The sequence below is a fragment of the Schistocerca gregaria genome, chromosome 6 (genome assembly GCF_023897955.1).
Source record: "Schistocerca gregaria isolate iqSchGreg1 chromosome 6, iqSchGreg1.2, whole genome shotgun sequence".
NCBI classification, from domain to species: Eukaryota; Metazoa; Arthropoda; class Insecta; order Orthoptera; family Acrididae; genus Schistocerca; species Schistocerca gregaria.
The window spans coordinates 232,044,525-232,063,250 of NC_064925.1; the positions used below are offsets into that span (position 1 = coordinate 232,044,525).

General features: G+C 41.7%; 1 protein-coding gene across 3 annotated transcripts in view; it reads left to right on the plus strand.

Moving 5' to 3' along the window:
- LOC126278977 (ATP-binding cassette sub-family G member 1-like) overlaps positions 1-18,726 on the plus strand; it is a 773,827-nt gene that overhangs the window by 99,844 nt on the left and 655,257 nt on the right. For 2 of the 3 annotated variants that reach the window (XM_049979275.1, XM_049979272.1), the window contains exon 2: positions 16,192-16,248. The exons of the other annotated variant lie outside the window; for it this stretch is intronic. The gene's annotated coding sequence lies outside the window, so the exon portion shown is untranslated. The remainder of the gene's footprint in view (positions 1-16,191; positions 16,249-18,726) is intronic. 3 annotated transcript variants of the gene reach the window in all.

An 18,726-nucleotide genomic window follows, 5' to 3' on the forward strand; every position in this document is an offset into this window, starting at 1 on the left:
GACAGCTTCCACTCTCGCAGGCATACTTTCTATCATGTGCTGGAAACTTTCTTGGGAAATGGCAGTCCATTCTTCACCGAGTGCTGCACTGAGGAGAGGTATCGATGTCGGTCGGTGAGGCCTGGCACAAAGTCGGCGTTCCAAAACATCCCAAAAGGTGTTCTGTAGAATTCAGGTCAGGACTCTGTGCAGGCCAGTCCATTACAGGGATGTTATTGTCGTGTAACCGCTCCGCCGTAGGCCGTGCGTTATGAACAGGTGCTCGATCGTGTTTAAAGATGCAACCGCCATCCCCGAATTGCTCTTCAACAGTGGGAAGCAAGAAGGTGCTTAAAACATCAATGTAGGCCTGGCCTGTGCTGTGATAGTGCCACGCAAAACAACAAGGAGTATAAGCCCCTCCATGAAAAACACGACCACACCATAACAATACCGCCTCCGAATTTTACTGTTGGCACTACACACGCTGACAGATGAATTTCACCGGGCATTCGCCATACTTACAGCCTGTCATCAGATCGCCACATTCTGTACCGTGATTCGTCACTCCACACAACGTTTTTCCACTGTTCAGTTGTCCAATGTTTACGTTCCTTAACACCAAGCGAGGTGTCGTTTGGCATTTACCGGCGTAATGTGTGGTTTATGAGCACCCGCTTGACCATGAAATCCAAGTTTTCTCACTTCCCGCCTAACTGTCATAGTACTTGCAGTGGATCCGGATGCAGCTTGCAAGTCCTGTGTGATGGTCTGGATAGATGTCTGCCTATTACACTTTACGACCTTCTGTAACTATCGGAGGTCTCTGTCAGTCAACAGACGAGGTTAGCCTTTACGCTTTTGTGCTGTACGTGTCCCTTCACGTTTCCACTTCACTATCACGTCGGGGACAGTGGACCTAGGTATGTTTAGGAATATGTAAATCTCGCGTACAGACGTATGACATAAGTGACACCCAATCACCTGACCGTTCGAAGTCCATGAGTTCCACGGAGCACCCCATTCTTTTCTCTCACGATGTCTAATAACTACTGAGGTCGCTGCTATGGATTATCTGACAGTAGGTGGCAGCACAATGCACCTAACATGAAAAACGTATGTTTTGCGGGTGTCCAGATACTTTTGATCAGATAGTGTATAACGTCATAAACACTGATATGCACGAAAAACTGCCGCATCGTGCTTACCGTTTAAATTTATTACTACTTTGCTACTAACTCTGTCCGCAGTATACTACGGAGACGGAAACCGCATATGTCTCTGAAAGTACCTACTTCACCACTCTACGACACACAGTTCAAGAGATAAACAGAACATGCGTGAAAAATTTCTGCATCATGTATGAAATTTTAATACATTCATTCCTTACCACTAAAGTTGGGTCAAAGTAACGAAATCCCTGACACACGGCAGCGATTTTGACAGCTTTCAAGTGGGAAGAGCGAACGGCTGTTGACGAAAACAATGGCTGTCTATAGAGCTATGAAGAGGTTTTGCCACAGAGACGTATACAAAATCGCGTTGTAGACACTCGAAGTAGTTTCGCCCAGCGTACATTAAATGTCTGACATTGAGATCATTGTTCTTAATTTTTGACACTGCACTTGAGTACCTGTACATTATGCATATCTCTTTGTGTGACTGTTTCATAATTTCGAAAGTATTTTCACGAATACATGGAAAAGAAATTTTTTTCGATACTTCACTACAAACAGTGTTCACTTTTTGTTTCCGTTTCTAATATAAAATGAATACTTGCACACTACAGGGTTAGTCAGCTTATTTTTAAACATAACTTCATTTGTTTCTCTGAGTGAATTTATCTGTTTTATAAAACTACTTTGCCTGATTCCTTGAATCGTGGATATTCTGGTAAATTACTTCTGTGGAAGTATTAAAAATGTAGCCATTTCAGTCCACAGACTTGCATACTGTCTCAGTTCCTGTAATTCAGTAACTGTATGTTTCTTCGTACAAAGTAATTAAATTCATAACGTCGTCCTGAGTCCACTTCCTGGCATCTTTCTTCATTAGTTTCTTTGCCGACACATCGCTGACATTCACTCACAATTGTTTTATTTTCGTTTCTTATTTTTTTATAATATGTCGTTTGTTAATTATTTATCATATGTCTATGGTCTTTTATATTCGTAGCATTGTTTAGGTATAGAACTTTCAAAATAGGCTAACTGGACGTGCTGATCGCTTAGGAGGGAAAACGGACAATGTATTTGCACAAAAAACATTACACGGCCACGTATTAAGGCTGAAAATATGCTGTTTCGTGGGTATTTTTATTTAATGTATGCAAGAGTACGGCAAAATGTTACCAAGGTGGGGCAGTGAAATATGGCACAAATCTCAGACGCTATGTTGTTCTCCCGACAATGCCGGTTTTTGTTTGCTGAGAGAGCTACTGCAAGCAGCTCTGAGAGATGGAGGTAGCCGTATACACGAAAAGTCTAAAGTCGCAGAGTGCAACTATTTGAAATCGTCATTCTCGGACACTGTGTGAGTTCCTAAGGGGCCTAACTGCTGAGGTCATCGGTCCCTAGATTTACCCACTACGTAAACTAACTTATGCTCAGAATAACACACAACCATTCCCGAGGGAGGACTCGAACCTCGGCCGAGAGTGACCGCGCAATCCGTGACATGGCGCCTTGAACAACCTGGCCACTCCGCGCGGCTCTTGGACACTGCCGGCGAGCCGACTGTCGGTGCTGTTCACACAACGCGTATTATTCGCAAATGCTGTCTGAGAGTGAAAACTCACGTGTGTGTACCCAGCTTGATGTTTGTCGTCGATTAAGGTTCTCTTCCGTGCTGCTTCATGCATCATACGTTGCAAAGCTCTTCTAAAGAATCCGTAGTGTCCTTAGTCCTGTACCACCAGCACGAGACACGTGTGTAAGCTTACCACGTTCCTCACTCCCACGGTTCTTCCAAGGCTGAACGGGAACGATCTGCCCTTGGAAGCAGGTGCAGGAGGAGAACAATTTACTCGGCACGTAGCTGTGGCCGGAGACTGGTTCATCGCTTCTATACTTACCAAAGCTCACAATAGCGGCCAACGATTGAAGAGGTGCCCCAAGTGCAAGAGTTTTTCAGCTAGGCAGGTGAACCAAGGCAGTTTTTTTTTGTCAAGATGTCTGTCTGCTTTCATTATGACAGCAAACGGTGCCGTTCATATTCAGGTAAAGCCGAAAGCTCATTCACGCAAAATAATCAAGAGCGGAGTAATGTTTTTTCCGCGTCAATCAGGAATGTGAAATGATTCATTGCTGGCTGTCGGTGTTTGGATCAGTGTCTATAAAAAGAGAGTTTAATGTAGCTGGCATACGAAAGATGCGCTGTGGACCGCAACCCCGAGCGAGGCACCACTGGGAGCCAGGCATTGTTGAGTGCTACTCTGTTGCCACTTTCGCTGCGTAAAGCGTTGCCTGCAGTTCCTAATTACTGGTGGACAACTCTGAAACTGTTACACGAACTGTACACCAGCGTCATAGTGACCCTCAGTTAGTTGTTTTTAAACTGCCTGAATATAGAGTATTTTATATTGAAACTGAACTCTCATATATTGACGCATTAATGCATCCAAATTCGAGACAAGGACAAAACTGTCATCGAAGCTGTTACGTGATGAAACTTGAAAGTGATCTAGATCTTAAGAGCTCTAATTAGATGTAGATGCTATTCATGTAATGAAATACAGATGTTACAAAATATATTGAGGTGGTCTCTGTTATTCATAAATATATTCAATCATTAATTCCACACTCTTGGCACAACTTAGAACTGTGTTGAGGGCAGTACGACTTGTAGCATCTACCGCATACCAAGCATATTTTCCTATACTTGGAATACGGGCATATAAAACACCTCGTGCACTCTGAAGTCACAACTTGTGAAGTTCAACGAATGTCCACCACCAGAGACCTTTGAAAATCGAGAAATTCTTTCCTCCATACTTACTTACATACCTGGGCTTGAGACACTCTTTACCGCGACTGTTTTTCAGAGAGCTAGAGAGAGATTTCTCGGAAACTGTCTCCTTCTATCCATACATTTGTGGCTGGCCAATCTATACAGAATCATTGCGTTGATATGTGCCTGCTCCATTATGACGAATCACAGGCGAAGCGGCTAACTCCTTGTTTGTCTCGCCACAGATGATGTGCTGCATAACTGATCGAAGGTATCAGTGACCACCGTTTGTGGTTTTGCAGTTTCATCATCAGTAGCAGTATATCTATCCGTCATCGACAAATGCGGGATTAACTATTCGTTCTTGGTGTATAACATAGGCTCGAAACCACGGAGACATGTTTCCTCGGGTTTTATATAAACAAATGAAGGGGGTATCTCGTTTTCTTTTCTGAGCGTGTCCAGAGTCGTTACGTTATTTATCGTATAATTTGTTCTTGCACCATTTATCATTACATTTTCGCACCATTTTTTTATGTGGCATGTAGGCCTTGAAAGGCCCCAGAAACTGAGTAGCTGCTCATCTATAGTGTATAATGTTTTGATATTTTGCAGTTACTTGCAATAGTATTGCACACATCTATGATAGGAGGCGGTTTATGTACTTTGTCATCGAATCGTAGGCAAGTTGTGAGGAACTTGAAGCGCGTTAATCTCATTTTTGCGCGAATCAATGTTATCCCAAACTCGTCAGACCATAAATGTTCTAAACCACTTTACTGCTTTTGAGTACTCCTCCAGCGTAATATAAGCGAATGAATGAAAGAACGTCACCTTCACTCGCCACATGAGTAAAGTTCTTGCCAGAACCATGCAGACTTGTACCTTGAATATTTTGATTGGTGAACATGACAGTTTTTTCTACAATTGACTGATACATCAGAAATTCCACGCTTCTTCCTCTGACTTCATCCTTCGCATTGCCTTTAACACCTTGAATTTGGACTACAATGTTATCAGCAACTAGCTGCCCTCTTCTATTAGGCAAGGCTGTGTTCCAACAATGACAATTCTTACCGCGCACTTTCGGTGCCAGTAGATCCAGCAGACTAATCAGTTTCGGCATTTTCCAATAACTGCTGCAGGAGCATCAGCTTTAGGATCACTTTCATCAGGGAAGGCACTTACGTGACTTTCACGTTTGAGTTCATCTAACAACGCTTCCCGCAAAACGTCTTCCGTTAGTAAAATGTCATTTCTACGTGCCATTTTGACATAAATGTACTTCACGTTTAGCAACATAAGTTGCAAAATTCTGTCGAATTAACTAAACAACAATGACTCACAGCTTCGAACGTCCGTCATGTACTGGGTCTCACTTAATCCTAAATTGACATTCGCGGCAGTGGGATCTGTGTGGGCGCAAATGCGCAGTAACAAAAAAAGACTCTCCTGGGTTAGATTGATCCTGGTGTACACTTTTAAGGGTATGTAAGAAACAGACTCGAGAATACCGCCTACTTGAAGGAAAAAACGTAAGATTCTTGTTCCAAAACACAATGTTGGTGTGTCGAGGTATCTGAACAGTACTGTTCAAGGTTGACAACCCAATTTTCAATTTCAAATAATGCGCTCAAGTATGAATACTCTAAAAGTTACGTTCTCTAAGTCCACTTACGTACGTAGCAATAGCATAATTAAAGTATTGTCACTCTCTTAATCATTTGCTTATACAACATTCCAAAACATTCAAAAACGTCAAAGAACACTTTGTGGTGTTCTAGGCCACTGGATAAAATTTTAGTCAGTTGAAAGCATTCGCTAATATTCGTATAGCTCGATAACAGTCTCGACTCTTTTCTATTGGAACACACATGTTTGTGATGTTTCGGCAGCATGGATGGCTGGTATTGTCAGATTCACCCTTCTGTTCGAAATGTCGGTCGATTAACCGGAAAGGAAAACCAACAGTCGTCAGTAACGAGTTCGATTTCTGTCTTGGAACCTTTTTTTTTTTCACGTTTACATGTATCATATATTGGCGTCGCCAAACTTTCAGGGCACGTTCTTTGCATTTACTACAACAAGTACAAATGAAAGGGGCGACTACAGAACAGTGGAACACGAAAATAATCCTAATGAACGAAGTTCCGAAAACCAATGGTTTCCTCGATACGAAGTATGACGACTGAGTACGTGAATAATGTAAACCATTTAACAGAGACATCGACGATTCAAACTGGAGTGTCCTCTTCGCCACTGTAGCGCTTGTATCATACGAATCAAGGAAGAGGATGTTGTTTGATGGATGGTATCCTCTTTCTGCGCCACAATTGCACACACGTTTTAGGAGGGTTCTTTATTTACATTAACAGGAAGCTACTTATCTTTAAGACTGTCCATGTGTTGTGGTACAAGCTCTTAAAATAATAGTCCACGTTAGCCTCACTGCTGGTGAAGTAGAAGTCTCGCTTTAAACACTGCTCCAGTCCATATACACTCTCGTAGCAGGTGATGTGAACTCACAGACGCCAACTGGGATAGTGACTGAGCTAGTGACCGGGAATGAGTCTGAGGCCTCCGGTCAGGGGCGGCAATCTAAATACTTGCGGTCGAGAGGGCGTTGGCGGAGTGTTGCTCGCGAGTCTGTCTTTGGGCTCTCTCCTGGCAGGCGTGCTTGATCCATCGCCTACTATCGATCTTCTCGCAGTATCTTTGCCGACTGGTGCGCTGGCGACAGCTTACGCCAGCAACAAACTGTAGGTACACAGTTGAGGGCAAACACATTACAGCAAGAGTTCCGTATTGTAACGTTCCAAGTGTAAAGTTCTTTTAATAAATAATGACAAAATTTACGATTATGTAGAATGAATGTCTAAATTGTGGAACGGTTACGAAACTCGAATTATCGTGTAGTGTGTTCTAACTGCAAGTGGTGTGCTTACTCTGTGTTATTGTTGATAAAACTTTACACGAATTAAATGGGCAATGCAACTCCCAATACCAATAAAGAAATACAGTCACTGCAAAATACATTCAGCCCTCTAGGCACTGAATCATCTGGCTCTGTTCAAAACTGATAACTTTGGGCCCTGTGCACATATAAAATAAATTAAATTCTCTTACTCTAAAGCAGCAACAGAGTAACGCAATATACTCTGGTATGTCATTAAAAAAAACCTAGCTACAGGCTCAGCAGTGTGCAATGCTGGCAATAATACTTGAAATGCACATGAAATTCATTTGGCTGATAAACGAGAACATTTAAGAAAATCCAACTTCTTTAAAAAATATATGACCTGGACAGGGAGGCAGTACTGATGATTGTGAATTACTAACACTCAATTTTTTTAGCAAAATTATATTGCAAGTTACGTTTGGTTTTTCAAAAACATCTGACAATTGAAGTTACATTGCTCTCAATTGATTCTCAAACAATGAAATTTAAACAACAAGTATTAGCTAACTTCACTAATCCAACATAAATACAAATCATCAAATTACATATAGCTCGTTAACAATCTTAAGCATTACAAAAATGAAATACCTAACTAGCCTTTTCATCAAAACCGTTCACATATAGTCTTGGGTTACTCAACAATTCAAATTATCAATCAACTCATCTGTACTAACACGCTGGCAAAAACAAAAACCATTATTATTGAACATCTGTACCTTGCTTACATGAAGGTTTCTGCTTCCATGTTCAACAATATTGACATGCCTAAATTAATCTAATTCTTAGTGCCCTGATACAGCACACCACAAAAGCTGCCTACTCCCTCGCAGACAGCTATCAACAACTGAGCGCCAAGCGCTCTACTACTCCAACACTATAATCATCTCAGACCAGATGCAGTATCTCTGGGTCTCCGATATATAGCCTATCAAAGACATACATCGTTTATAAAATCATATTCTGTTTTTTTTTAGTTTACATTAATATTATTATCGTATCCGGGTGCCACATAAAAGTGTGCCCCAGCATACTCCTTTCAACGTCACCAGCGTTCATATGAAGGCAAGCTTCAGAAAGTCCCCTCATCGATGCCCGTACATGTTCAAAAACCCGAATGTCTTCACAACCACTCAAAATGTGTTCCCAAAGGTCATCGCCACGCCTAACATGGCTAGAATACACCAAAGCTTTTAAATATCCCTATACAAGAAATCCAATGGGTTCAGGTCGGAGGGCGTGGGAGATGATGGTGTTGGAGAACCACGATTGTTCCACTTGATATCAATGATTCATGCTAAGTTACAAGATGTAGCACACTGTTGCGTCCTATATACAGTGACAGAAAAAAAATTGCAACAACAGTAAGGAGTTATGCGACGTAAACGAAAGTTGGTACACGTGTTTCTATATCTGAAATATGATCTCTATTCAAATTTAGAGAGAATCCCATCTAGTAGCGTCACTATGAGGAAGCAAATCATGCTTGTTTTAAATACATGCTGTGGTGGTCTGAGCGTTAAGTTATACCTTTGAGATTGGACGTGGTGAGTTGATGTTCGTCGTTGTAGTTGTTGTGGTCTTCAGTCCTGAGGCTGGTTTGATGCAGCTCTCCATGCTACTCTATCCTGTGCAAGCTTCTTCATCTCCCAGTACCTACTGCAACCTACATCCTTCTGAATCTGCTTAGTGCATTCATCTCTTGGTCTCCCTCTACGATTTTTGCCCTCCACACTGCCCTCCAATGCTAAATTGGTGATCCCTTGATGCCTCAGAACATGTCCTACCAACCGATCCCTTCTTCTGCTCAAGTTGTGCCACAAACTTTTTTTCTCCCCAATCCTATTCAATACTTCCCCATTAGTTTTGTGATCTACCCGTCTAATCTTCAGCATTCTTCTGTAGCACCACATTTCGAAAGCTTCTATTCTCTTCTTGTCCAAACTATTTATCGTCCATGTTTCACTTCCATACATGGCTACACTCCAAACAAATACTTCCACAAATGACTTCCTGACACTTAAATCTATACTCGATGTTAACAAATTTCTCTTCTTAGGAAACGCTTTCCTTGCCATTGCCAGTCCACATTTTAAATCCTCTCTACTTCTACCATAATCAGTTATTTTGCTCCCCAAATAGCAAAACTCCTTTACTACTTTACGTGTCTCATTTCCTAATCTAATTCCCTCAGCATCACCCGACTTAATTCGACTACATTCCATTACCCTCGTTTTGATTTTGTTGATGTTCATCTTATATCCTCCTTTCAAGACGCTGTCCATTCCATTCAACTGCTCTTCCAAGTCCTTTGCTGTCTCTGACAGAATTACGATGTCATCGGCGAACCTCAAAGTTTTTATTTCTTCTCCCTGGATTTTAATACCTACTCCGAATTTTTCTTTTGTTTCCTTTACTGCTTGCTCAATATGCAGATTGAATAACATCGGGGAAAGGCTACAACCCTGTCTTACTCCCTTCCCAACCACTGCTTCCCTTTCATGTCCCTCGACTCTTATAACTGCCATCTGGTTTCTGTACAAATTGTAAACAGCCTTTCGCTCCCTGTATTTTATCCCTGCCAGTCAAGAATGCATTTAAGGTGACAAAGACGCCACTATCAATAATGCACTGAGTTTGAACGAGGTGTAATAGCGCTACGAGAAGTTGAATGTTCCTTCTGCGATACTGCAGAAAGGCTTGGCAGGAATATAGTCTCTGCATATGATTGCTGGCAGCGGTGGTCACAGGAATGTACAGTCACAAGAGGGTCCGGATGGCCACGTCTCACTACCGAAAGGGAAGAGCATCTTGTTCGGAGTATGGCTCTGGCGCACCGTACTGCATCTGCAGCAGCAGCTGCCATGAGAGTGAGAAAGCGAACTGTTAGACATCTTTCACTTCAAGGACAGCTCATAGCCAGACGCCCTGTAGCTTGCGTTTCACTGATCCGAAACCGCTGCCAACTACAGTGATGTCAAGCGAGAGGTCATTGGAGAGCAGGGTAGAGGTTTGTTGAGTTTTCTGATGAAAGCTGCTTCTGCTACAGTGCCAGTGATGGTTGTGTGTTCGTTAGGAGGAGGCCAATTGACGGCCTGCATCCAACCTGTGCGCTTGCTAAACACACTGGACGTACACTTGGAATTATGATCTGGGGTGAGATTTCATTTGACAGCGGGAGAACGCTCTTGGGTATCCCGCTCACCCTGACTGCAGATTTGTACTTCAATTTGTTGTGCTACATGGTATGCAGCCGTTTATGAAAAGCATTCTAGGGGTTGTTCTCCAACAGGGAAACGCTCGCCCACATGCTGCTGTTGTAACCCAGCATGCATTGCAGAATGTCGACATGTTGCCTTGGCGTGTTTAATCAATAGATCTGTCTCCACTCGAGACATCATCGGACGACAACTCCAACATCATCCACAAACATATTAACCGTCCCTATATTGACCGACAAAGTGCAACAAGCATGGATGGAACTCCATCCCATATACTGACAGCCGGCACCCATACAACACAACGCATGCCCGTTTGCACGCTCCCATTCAATATTCTGGCGGTTATAGCAGCTATTAATGTATCAACATTTCATTTGCAATGGCTTACCTCGCACTTACAATAACCTGTAATCTTGCAATGTTAATCACTTAATTATGTTACCTAGACAATTGTTTTCTCGAAACTTCATTACTCTACATTAAATACTTTTTGTTGTCGCGATTTTTTTTCGTCAAAATTTTTCAAGAATCGTATAGTTAAAGGAGATCGAAACAGCTTTACAACCTTTATATATCACCATTTTTTCCTCTCGTCGAGAGACATTCGTATTCTTTTGTGTATTTTGGCTCGCAGTCGAAATATGTAGGTGAATACACCGACAGAATAACATGATCATGTTTTTTATTACTATAATTGATCTACGACGTACAACTGAATAAAGTCGTAACGAGCCTCGATGGGTCAAATCCAGATTTACTGTTTAGATTAAGATGTGTACAAGTGAAGGGCTGCTCATGTGGAAATTGGAGATGGATTGTGGGGAGGTAAAGCACAGTCATGTTTGTGCTCTGCTATCTGTTAGAACTGTCACTTTCTGTAACTCATTAACCCCTTACCGTACTTTAAGGAACCTGAATCGTGTAAACAAATAAAGACCAAACGTAAACATGACGAGTTACACTCACGGGAATAAATTCTGGCCATTTATCAGCCGGATACGGTTGTGTTCAGTACGTACATTATCCAAAAAACAATAAACGGCCAGAGGAATGAAACATATGTTGATAACCGAATAAATATAGGAGAGGTAATGATCAAAATTGTCCAGTTACCCGACTACGAAAAGCGCGGAAAACTATCAGTATGTGAAATACCTCTAACACCTCTTCGACTTCAAGCGCAATATTACGTTCATTTCGCAAAACATATCACAGGATAGAGTAGCATGGAGAGCTGCATCAAACCAGTCTCAGGACTGAAGACAACAACAACAACAACATCGATCCGACGCAAAAAAAGAAGGATGTGCAAAGTCTGCATGAAACTCGAAGTACGGAGAGTAACGTGGCTTTACATCTATCTGGGGCAATGAACAGGCCGATCGGGCTGCCAAGGAGGCCTGCAGAGAGTAGGATGTGGTCCAGTGTCCTATTCCCTTGCAGTCAGTCATCGCTGCACTCCACAGGCAGTGCATGGCGTTGTGGGAGGACGAATGGCTCGCGGTGACGGCCAATAAACTGCGGTTGATAAAGTCAACCACTCGGCCGTGGCGTTTTTAAGTTTGGACTCTGGCCTAAAATTTTAGGCTGGAGGTTTTAGTGTATTGCAGAGTGGCTGGCTCCTCCCCTTTTTTCCTTGCGGTCAGCCAGCCACTTCCATCTGCTACATTGTTTTAGCTCCCTCTATCATTTTCTTCCTGTGTTGTCCATGTTTTACTGCTGACGCTCAGCTTCATCCCACGCTTTGGTGTGGGTGAGCACATGTTTTTCAACGACTGTTACCCATGTTTTCTGTTCCGTTTTATATTCCTGTTCTGGGATTTTTCTTAACACCAGCCTCACTAAGTTACTGAACGGGCGCTGAAGACGTTGCTGTCGTGCGCCCAAAACCCCTCTACCACTACTACTACTACTTTACATCTATCACAGTGCTTTCCATGCCATGCATGACTACTAATTTGAGTCGTAAGTATCTTCCTAGTAGAAATACGTTCAAGGGAAACATTTCTTCTTGTAATTACAGTTTTGGTTGACAATATCAACGTTTAGACGGCATGTTGCTACATTTCTTCTGAAAAAGTCACACCTCAAGCCGCCCACAGATATTATGATGTCTGTTAAAGTATTGTTTATGTTTAATAATTTATATTTATGTTTCAAAGTATTATTTGAGTTATTGTGTAGCAAATTATATATATAATAAGGAACAAGACTTAAAATAGTGTTGTCTTCTACAGGATCAGTATCACGAGAAACTACTAGACTTGTAGCTACATATTTGTAGTCTAAAAAATGCTCTTTAGGTCGCTGAAGGAAAAGTCATTGACTGAATGCAAAATGACTTCATTAACCCTGTGTAACGCGTTTTGGCGTTTATCATTCTCAACTATACTGGAAAGTCAAGCAACCAATGGACACAATATAGGATGTCCCATAAAGAACGAAATTTTAATTTAACAATAAAACACATAATTTATTTGAAAACTGTTAATATTATTGTGTCATGAAACACAAGGACTGCATGAAACAAAATATCAGGCAAATGTCCTCCACTGTTTCGACTGCACACATCCTCTCTGTGAAGAAAATTTTCGATACTCTAGAGAGAAGTTTCGCTTGAATTTTGGTTTTGAGTTTAGGGATGGTTCGTGGATCATCCACGTAAACACAAGATTTGACGTAGCTGACAAAAAAGTCACATGGTGTCAGCTCACACGATCTCTGTGACCATCTGCAAGAGATGAGCAGGGAATCTTTCTGCATGCAGTCTTGTTGTTCCACTGGCAATGTCTCAAGTTGGCCCATCCTGTTAGAACCACATGTGTTCTTGCAATTGGAGCCATAAAAAATGTTTTATCATGTGGCGATAACGATCACCAGTTTCGTCATAAAAAGAAGTATGGCTCATAACCCTCACCAAACAGTGACTCGTTCTGGATGAAAACACTTCCCAAGGACCATGCAAGAATTCTCTGTGGCCAGAATCCTGCACTTTTGTTTGTTCACATTACTATTAAGCTGGAAATGTGCCTTGTCACTGAACATTACTTTCTATTGAAGATCATTGTTGAATCTTGTTTTGTAACGACCAAATTGGCAAATATGGTGCATCGGCTTCAGCTCTCGTGATAGTTGGATCGTAGAAAGATGAAAATCCAGATCTATTGTTAAAATTCGATGGAAACTGCTTCTCGCAATGACTGTCTGTTGAGAACGGCGGCGAGTCGACTTCACTGGACGCGCAGCGACAGTCTCACTGACGAGGAGGACATTCTCTACCGATCGACGAGAACGATAACGTCCAGGTGATTTGATGTTCACTGTCGATCCCATATCTTCAATTTTCCCTTCTAATCTCTGCACAACAGACGATAGTCGCTTGAGTTGCAGGTCCTGCAACCTAAAAAACTGTAAGATGCGCACAGTTTAAAATTTGCGTTCTGTATGGGCGACCATTTAGTTACATGTTGTAGTAGTAACAAACATATTGGTCGTCATCAGTCCTTTTTCTGGCCTAGGCTCTTGAAGAATAATGGGTTCCCAATACCCGACAGACATCCAGACACCTTGTTGGAAGTGTCCACAGCACACTTCAAGCAGACATAAAAGTTAAGTGTGGACGCACCCCATATTAATGTTCACCAATAAGCGTCGGGATGCATTTGATCAGATAGTGTGGATACGTCAATTTTCGTATACATTAGAAATACGTAAATGTAAAAATAATTAACACGTTAGAAAACGCATGCATCTGTAAGTGGGAGGTACACATGTTAGAGACTGCAAGTGGTGGTAATTATAGTACTGACACACACCTTCCTTTAATGTGATTTAATAGTGTACTCCACGTGAGATCATCGCTTGACCGACACAGCTCGTCAGTAAAAAAATACAAATTACAGCAGCTATTGGTGGCTTCGTGATGCAGTTCCTTAAGTCATCAAAAAAAGGCAACAGTTACTTTGTAATGTGGATGTATTATTTGTTTGTGAATGGTACGTGATCCACCAGTAAATTTCTTCATTTGTCGTAGTCTTAATGGATCCAGTATTCAATCTACATGAATTCCTGCTCTTCTGGTACTATTTAAAAAGTAAAGTTCCTTTTATGGACGTGAACAGATTGATTCATTCCTTCAGTTCGTAAAAAAGAACTTTTATTGTTCGTTTATTTTTTAAATTTCAGTCACAGAAGTTACCTTTCTTTGATAAATTTAAGATAACATTTACTCCAGGTTCTTTCCGTTCAGGGAAGACTCAAGACGACTGAATTATGTGTACAGTGTTTTAAACAGTCGTAGTCTCTCATTTTAAGTGAATTTAACCAGAGATATTTCTTTTTATCTGCGAAATCCATGGTCACGTAAACGCAGAGGTATTTTTGTAACTGTTGTCGGCTTCTAGTAGTATTCTGTTTATTCAGAAGTTTGATATAAAACTACAGAACATCTGTAACTGCAGTAATGCCAGCATAATTTCTATCTATTGTTTCGGTAAATAAAGTTGTAGATATTATACAGTGAATGTTTTTTCTTCATACGTTCCTTCTTGGCTGGAATAGTTAACTTGAATGATTTAACATATACAGGGTGAACATCAACAAAACAAATTGCTGGGACGGGTTCATGAGTAAGAAAGGACGAAAGAAGTTTCTATGAACATGTGTCCGGAAATGGATGGTATGCGTGCAACGGCAACAGATCGTCCCGGAACACAGGAGAGGGAAATCCGCTACTGATAAACCTTCCACTTGTTGCAGGTGAGAGGGATACTAGCTGTTGTCATGCAGGATGCACGTAACTTTGGCTTGCACCACTTTGCCCGGCCACTTGTCTGGAGTTAGTAGAATCCAGTCCTCCAAATCTGGTGTACACACAGTCCACAGCCTACCTGCACTTTCGTCTGTCTGAAAGAACCCCTGATCACACAAATGCCCAAAAAGGGGTTGAAATGTTGGTCTTTGTGAGAGTACTTGTTTTGGTATAGCTGTGCTGCCTCTCGACCGTTTCCCTCTGCTTGATCGTACACAAACACCATCTCGGCATGTTCCCGACATGCATGACAGACCATTCTGCTGCATGCAGTACGCCACGTCAATCACATAGCCTGCAATACACAAGTAACACACGGCACACGGTCAGATGAATTGTCTATTCGTCAGCGCCTTCTACCGCGGCAACGATGCTTTTCCGGACACCTGTTGATAGGATCTTCTTTCCTTCTTTTCCAATCAGGAATCCGTCCCTGCAGTTTGTCGGTGTTATTAATGTTCAGCAGAATATTTCACACAATAAACCGTACATGTTTCCTCTGCAGTTTTTAAGAGAAGTGACAAACTTCAAACAATGAACGTAACTCCATCTTCTGGCTGGAGTATGGGACTACGGCTGGTCAATATCCAATAAAACCACACCAATTGCCGTTATTTAGGTTTATCTTGATTGAAGCAGGCCTGAAGATGACGTATTGTACCGTCGAAACTGGTAGCCTAGAAATAAACCTAAATAACGGCGATTGGTATTGTTTCATTAGAAACTTCAAACACGGAATAAGATGTGTTACAATATTGACTTCAGTTTGTCTTATGTCACATTTACAAAGAGTACAAAGTTAGTTTATTTAATCTGAGTAAAAATGAATGCAGAGGTCACTAATACTGAACTCCGGCATCTTCTTCTTTGTGACAATGACAGGGTAAGCAGCTTCAGCTGCTACTGCCATCGATACTTTGCATCGCTCGCGCGATCTGAAGGAAAAAAAGCAACATTCATTAGGTATTGGGTACAAGTAAATTACATAATACATAAAATCAAATTTAGTTTGCTCTTGTTATAGCATTTTAATATATATCAATATTATGCGTTATTACATCTCCCCACCTGTGATGGCTTAGACGGGAAGAACAGCAGTGTGATAAGTCTCGATGCATTGTCACACTAGAATACGAATCAACCGTAAATTGAAAAAGGTATTTTTCGTAACTTTGAACATACACATGATTGATACGAGTTTAGCATACCCTAATTCGTTGCGAAGTCACCCTAACAGCCCGAAAGTGCAGTAACACTGAATTTATTTCTGCTTTCAGAATCGTCCACTGAGGCTGTGACGATTGATTGGTTCACCACTGCCTTGTGCTGAGAAGGTAAGTTGTTCTTTTCGATGTGTGAAACCGCCGTAGAATAAAGTTGGCATGATTCTTCCCTGCACAAATCATTTTGTAGTGGGGAATCGACAGTGCAGCACTAGGCTCGGGGCTGCAGAATTTCTGTCCCTCGATTATTGTGTTGTGGTCCGGGGCTATGCTGTGTAGATTTTGAAACTGGTACCTGAAGTTTTCCCCTTCTATTTGTTGTCATAAATCTAGCCCGGTGTGATCATCCAGGTAATCCTGCGTGACTCGGACTGCACTATTTACAAAAAAATCTCCACTTTGTTTTTTATACGGAAACTATTTCTGTTACAATTACTTACTGTTGTGTTTGTGTTCTTTCTGTTTATATTGGAAGGAACGTCTGTTTATCAGAATTAATTTCAGTTAACGAATGAAAATGAAGTATTCTGAAAGCTGTTATTATAGCCTTTAACTGTTAAAGTTATTTATTTGTAAAATCCAGTGCCGAGTTTCAGCCTTGCGGCGTTTTCGTGTGCAAAAATCGCTGAATGGCAGAAATTGTAGTAGCACATTTTACAAATTATCAGTGAAAGGTGACGACGTCGTCTTTAAAAATATTTCATATGAGTGGGATTCCCAAAGAAGGAAAATTTAATCAGATTATAATTACGTTTCTACCTATTTCCTCAGTTTCTACCTAAAAATATTTTCAGTAACGTAACGTTTAAGCTTTCTGTTTACATCACTCTTGTTTGGTTTTCTACAACATCGGAGAAAAATGGTTCAAATGGCTCTGAGCGCTATAGGACTTAACTTCTAAGGTCATCAGTCCCCTACAACTTAGAACTACTTAAACCTAAACTAACCTAAGGACATCACACACATCCATGCCCGAGGCAGGATTCGAACCTGCGACCGTAGCGGTCGCGCGGTTCCAGACTGTAGCCGGCCGGCAGTATCTGAGACCAACGAACTTGCGATAATCGTAGCACCCGTTCCTATCAGATTACCGAAATGCTGTCTGGCTTGGCTAGCACTTGGATGGGTGACCATCGGGGTCAGCCGAGCGCTGGTAGCAAGCTGGGTGCACTCAGCCTTTGTGAAATCAACTGAGGAGCTACTTGACTGAGGAGCAGCGGCTCCAGTCTCGAAAACTATGACAACGGCTGGGAGGGCGGTATGCTGACCACACGACCCTCCATACCCGCATCCAGTGACGCCTACCAGCTGAGGATGACACACGGGTCGGTTGGTACCGTTGCGCTTTCCGACGCCTGTTCGGACGGAGTTTATATTAGTGGAGGCTCATGGCTCTTCTGAAAGAAATAAGGACCTCATCTCAAGTTTACTTCTCGTGTCAGGATACAGCTGAGGTCAAGGACGAACTCCGCCAACTCACTGACCAATATTTCAATGCTACCAGAAAAGTGCTGTTTTGCCAGTACATATTTGACTGCTGGTGGATCTGAGCATGTGGGTGTAGGCCTGGCAAGAATGTTCAACATCTTGGTATTGAAGTGCAGTAGACGTGATATGAATGGGACTATCTATGCTGCTTGGTGGACTACATTGAGAGGAAAATGACGGTAGACTACGACCCGTCGTAAACTTGGAAGGAGGATATAAATCGTTGATACGTACCGAGGAGCGGTGCTGGAATTAATTACAAGTGACGCTGCCATTTATATTAAAAACTCAAGTGTCGGTGAATTCGCTTGACCTATATTCTGCATTAGTGAAGTGACAGACAAACTGATCCACTGACGGCCTTACGTTAAAGCTACATACTATGACTTAATAAGCTATTTACGTGACCATACTGTAAATATGAGTCAGCTAGAACAATGTGCAAATTTCTGTGTTCATCCAGGGCTAAAGAACAAAAATGTCAATCCTATAAGCATAAAATCTGTAGAAATTGATTTTACACATGGAATATAGATCTATTTTGTTGCTCCTGTAAGGTTGTATACAATTCAGGCTGAATGTCAGGTATATACAAAACAATAACTTGCAAAATATTTCAGAACAGAGTGACTGTAAATCTGTCATGATTGATGAAGGGGGTGTATATAAATAAATAATATCCTTCCTACAAAATCGTTTGCCCCCCTCCCCCCCCCCACTATCGCCTGTCCCCATGGAGTCATTAAAATTTACTGGAGAGGCAGTTGCAAAGCTACCGATTTACCCGCACTCTAAAGAGGCGCATCAATAATTGACTGAACCATGAACACAATGCTCGTATGCACACTGAGCCTTGTTCAGCCTATCTCTGGTCATCAGTCGTGTCACAACGGGCAGCACGTCACACTTTACACAAAACACACACACACACACACACAAACACACACATATTAGAGAGTGATAATATTTTCTTGTGCCACCTTCTCCACCTCCACCTGCACCTCCTCCACCAATAATCAATAAATAGTCATATTCGCTGTGGCCTAGACGGTATGGTGTTTGATTTCTAAACAGAAATAATTTCCCATTACCATAATCCAG